A 5,724-nucleotide genomic window follows, 5' to 3' on the forward strand; every position below is an offset into this window, starting at 1 on the left:
CACACCTGCACTGAAATGTTTATTGCAGCTCAATTCACAATTGCAAAGATGTGGAATCAACCCATCAATTCATGAGTGGATTAATAAAATGTGGCATATATATACCATGGAATACTACGCAGCCATAAAAAGGATGAATTAATGCCTTTTTACAACAATTTAGATGGAACTGTGAGAATAGTGAGACAATTCTCCTAACTAAAGTATCTAAGGAATGGAAAAGAAGTACCACACGTACTCGCTATTAAATTGGAACTAACTGATGAGCACATGGGTGCACAGAAGGAAGGAAAACTTAGTAGAAATCGAGCACAGAAGAGGAAAGAGGGGAGGGGAGGCAAAAAAAAAAAAAAGCCTACCTAATGTGAACAACGAATACAATTTGGGTGATAGACATATTCATAGTTGTGACTCAAACATTACAAAAGCAACTCATGTAACCAAAACCATTTGTTGCCCCTTTAATCTTTTGAACTTTAAAAATGAATAAAAAAGAAAAAAGAAAGTAATAAATACAAATTTAGTGTAGCCTACATGTACACTTTTTATGAGGTCTACAGTAGTAGTGAGTATGTTCTAGGCCTTCATACTCACTCTCTGACTACCCAGAGCAACTGTTCCTGCAAGCTCTATTCCTAGTAAGCACACTATATTTTTACTGTACCTTTGCTATGTTTAGATGCATTTAGATACACACATACTTACCATTGTGTTACAACTGCCTGTAGTGTTCAGTATAGTAATATACTGTACAGGCTATGTTTGTAGTCCGGAACCAATAGTGATACCATAAAGCCTAGGTGTGTAAGAGGCTCTACCATCTAGGTTTGCATAAGTATAAACTCTATGATGTTGGCATGATAACAAAATCACCCAACAACACATTTCTCAGAACTCATCCCCATCCTTAAGTGACACATGACTGTAGTTGCAATCTGGTAGGACTCCTTTGAGATCTTGTGAAATCTTCAACATCATACGATGGGAGCACAGCTAGATTGTGACTTACCAAGTTCACAGCCAGTGAGCTATAGAGCTAAGATAAGCAGCTTACTTTCCCAAGTCCAGTGGGTTTATTATATAGCTCATTTTTTTTCTCCACCAGTTAAACATATTGATGTCAGTGATGTCACCAGTATTGCAACAGCACATGTTACTGCACTGTATCTGCACTACTGAACCAGTGCACAAAGTACGCTATGATTCGGTGAACCACAGTAAAACATTTCATTGTTCATTACTTGAAAATATTGTCTAACAGTGGTGACACTTTTCATTTTATTTCTGAAGATAATGGGTGTCATTCAAACTATTTTCAGTAAGTATTTACTTACTTTCAAACGTTTGGAATACTTCATGTTCTAAGAGATTGAACCCACTATAGAAAGTTCTAACAGTGAAATATGGGCATACTAGTAAACAAACAGAATTTCTATTTGAATTTTAGGTTGTCATAGTGCCTATCATGAATGACCATTTAACTTTAGGTATGACTGAAATGTCTCTTTTGCTTGTTGTTTTGTTTGGGTTTTGCTTATTCAGGTTGAGATTTAAAACAATGAGACATATGATTTCATGGACTAAATCCAGGCGTTTGCACATCTGGGGGCTGTCAAGATTGTGTTTTCTTACGCTTCAAAGTTATACTTGGAGCACACGGGATAACCAGCAGAAATTTTGTTGATGTGGGAACCTGTACTTCCTGCTTCAGAAAAGGACTTGGTATCCATAATAGCTCTCCAATGCTAACAGAGAGATAGAGCATAAAGTTTGCTGTGTATAATGTGCACTTTTGCACCCCAATTTTTTTTTTTTTTTTTTTGCAGTTTTTGGCTGGGGCCAGGTTTGAACGTGCCACCTCTGGTATGTAGGGCCAGTGCCCTACTCCTTTGAGCCACAGGCATTGCCCTGCATCCAAATTTTTAAGGGAAAATAAAGATGCACATTGTATGTGGGTAGTATTAATTCCATATCTATATAAATGTTTTTAATTATTTTATTTATGCTTAAGTATTAAAATTAAAAGGTTATAAAGCAATAATGGTATCTGTATGCAAATAATTCCTTGAATATGGTAATTGGTTTTGTTGAATTTACAACAAACTTACAATGAAAACATTTTCAGTCAATGAAGAGAATCATTTTTCTCTATGAACAGTTTAGGTGGGAGCTAGCAATCCAGCTGATATTTCTACAAAAATTATTGGAAGACCCCTTGGGAAATGTTACAATGGCTTTTGAACACTGCAGTCTTTAAGCTAAGAGTTATTATTACACGTGATAAAGACATGGCAAGAGAGCTGCTGAGAGACACTTCAGACCTCCTTTAGAGAGAATCTATCTCATCAGATTGTGGAGGAAGCAGGAAGAAAAGGTTCCCCAGATACCAAAACAAAAGGGGATGCGAGGAAAACCTCCCAAGTGGCCAGAAGTGGAGAAGAAGGTAAAAACCTCGATTCTGGAGCAGCGACAAGCTGGGACCTCTGTTTTGACAAACATGATATGAGAAAAGGGTAAAGGAATTGCATGAGAAAAAACATTTATGATTTCTCAGGGACACCTAAATGGTGCTTTAATTTCATGACCAGACAAGGTTTGAGCGTGAAGACATGAAAGAAACTTTCCCCAAAACTTCCAGCAGCCAAGAATCAAGTTATGAAATTACATTCTTATGTTACCAGTCTTTGAAAGACTTAGAACTTTGAGCTGCCCCAAATTGCCAATATGGTTGAGGTCTCACTCACATTTGATGTGTCATCCAACAGACTTGTGGCTGTCAAAGGAGCATAAACTATGGCTGTCCGAACTAGTGGACATGAGAAACCACATTTCACCATGGTTCTAGCCTGTTCTGCAAATGGGACAAAGCTGCCACCTAGGAACATCTATCTTTAAAAGGAAAATATTTTTGAAAGAAATGACTCCAAGTAGCGTTATTGTCCATATGCTTGAAAAATTATGAATGAATGAGGAAGGCATAAAAATCTGACTTAAAAAAGTTTGGTCACAAAGGCCTGGAGGATTACTTTTTAAAACCACAATGACATTTGCACCAAAGTGTTTACTTCAGCCCAATTCATAATTGCCAAGTCGTGGAAGCAACTCAAATGCCCATCAACCCATGAATGGATTAACAAATTGTGGTATAGGTATACCATGGAATACTACTTAGCCAAAAAAAGGTTGAGACTTTACATTTTTATGTTACCTGGATGGAGTTGGAACATGTTCTTCTTAGTAAAGTACCTTGAGAATGGGGAAAAAGTATCTATTGTACTCAATACTATTATGAAACCAATATATAAACACTTACACACTCATACAAATAATAAAACACAAATATAGTCTACCAAAGGGGAGGAAAGGGGAGGGAGAAGAGAGAGGAAGGAGGAAGGGAGACTGGTGGGAGGAGGGAGGGCGTTTGATGGGATCTCACTTAACGTGCACAATGCAAGGGTATATTTCAAAATAACTAAGAGTAAATTTTAAATGTCTTACCACAAAAAACAAGTAAGTGAGGTGATGGTGATGTTTATCAGCTTGATTTAAGCTTTCCACATTGGATATCAAATCATCACATTGTACCCCATAAATTTATACAGTTATAATTTTAGTTAAAAATTAAGTAAATAAATAAATAAAAACACAGCTTTGCTTGGTTTTGATCACTTCAAAGCCCATATTACACAGAGTGTAAAAGCAATCACAGCACACTTGACAATCCAACTTGCTGTGATACCTAATCCTGTGGGCCAACTAGCTAACTGCGACCTCTTGATTTATCAGTAAACAGCCCTTTAAGGCACTAATGAAGAAAGAGTGGATGTCATGAGTTTAACTACAGGCCGAATCAAGAAAGCATCCTTTGCCCAGGTTTATGTTTGGATCTTATGATCACGGAATGGTGTCACAAAGGAAGGAGTTTTCAAAATGAGGCATCAGCAATGCTATGGATGGAACTGAGGATGACAAAAGTGACCAGGATGAGGGAAGTGATTCTTCAGAAGACACTGGTAATGTAGAAATTGAAGAAGATGATACTTCCTATGTTGATATTTATTGTCAGTACATAAAATTTCTTATTTTTTCCCCCCTGGGGCCAGGTTTGAACCTGCCACCTCTGGTATGTGGGGCCGGCACCTACTCCTTTGAGCTACAGGTGCTGCCCAATATATAAAATTTCTTTTACATTGTATCTGTTATTTTTTTAAGTCATTATTACCAAATTTATTTTCAATTTGATTCACAATGTAATTTTCTTTCTTTTTTTTTTGTAGCCTCATCTATTTTTTAAATTTCAAATTAACATGAGAGTACAAATTTCTAGGTTACAGTGTTCTCATTTTCAAGATAAAGTTCAAGTTGTATCTGTTCTTGGGTTCTGTAATGATATGCTACATACAATTTCTTGTAGCATAATAAGAAGTCTGAAAATTAAGTTCATGAACTCATCCTAGAAAAAGTACTACCTACCTGATTATTGAATATCACTATGGTCACCAGATGGCCAAAGAGAGCGATTAGATGGTGACCACAGTAATATTCAGCAATGAGGCAGGCAGCACTTTTTCTAGGAGGCCTGACAGTTAACTAACTGTGATTGCCATTTCAGAAGAAGAGTTCCAGACCTACTTTGAAGGGTGATCTAGGCACCGATGTCAGTGCATAGCTTCCCAAGAGGAATACTTCATCAGTGACCTTAGTGACGATCACAGTTAGGTACATTGCACTTTTTTTTTTTTAGGATAGATGTTTAAAAATAAAGCCCAAATGCTTTCATTATACAAAAAACAAGTACCTAAATATAAACAAATAAAAATTTAAATAAAAAAATTAACATTTAAGAATTTTTTCCTCCAAGTTTGGGCCAAATGTGTGGGTGTGCCTTATACATGAGTGCAATATACACAGCACAATATTGGTAGTCATTTTTTATTACACTGGCCAGAAAGTAACACCCTAAAAGTATAAGGATTTTGACCCTTACGCCTCCACCAAAACCAAACCCCATGTGACTGAGATAATTCATTTGTAACACATCCATGCATTCAATTTATCATAAACTTTCACTGGCAAATATTATCACATCGTGCTGGCTTCATCCCACCTTTCCCATTATTTGAATAATTAACTTCTTAAAACAAAACTATATTAAGAATTTTTATTTAAATAAAAAAGTATCATATTATACAGATGTCAACGTTATAAGGAAGAGAATGCACATAAACAGTAAAATGTATTGGATGCCCTTGGCCTCCAAATTTGTTTATCACATTGACAACAAGCAATGATATTTATGAATACTTAGGAAAAAATGGAGACCTTAGGTAATCTTTTAAATAGACATTCAGTTTTCCAGATTTTTCAGAATGTCACTGCAGAGAGGAGTACCAAGTAATTTCCTTCAACTCTCATTTCAAAACCGATTTCTTCTGTAGGTTTTCAGTGGCAGATCAGGTGTTGGCCTGATGCATTCCTTCACATTGCCAAGATAATCACAGTGCTGATCACAGAAGGAAAGTGTTCCCATTCATTGCAAATGGAAACTAGCATCTAGTTTTTACATCTGTTAACTTTTAGGCTAGTATTGTTGGAGCCTTCTTCATCTCTCTTCCCTGCTCTTCAACACACCTCTATGCTGCTTCTATCAAACTGTATTTCACATTCACTCTTTTATTCAATAAATATTCAAAATACTACTATGCTCCAGACATTCTTCTATAT

Source organism: Otolemur garnettii, unplaced genomic scaffold (assembly GCF_000181295.1).
Source record: "Otolemur garnettii isolate 467f Iridium unplaced genomic scaffold, OtoGar3 scaffold00040, whole genome shotgun sequence".
Classification (NCBI taxonomy): Eukaryota; Metazoa; Chordata; class Mammalia; order Primates; family Galagidae; genus Otolemur; species Otolemur garnettii.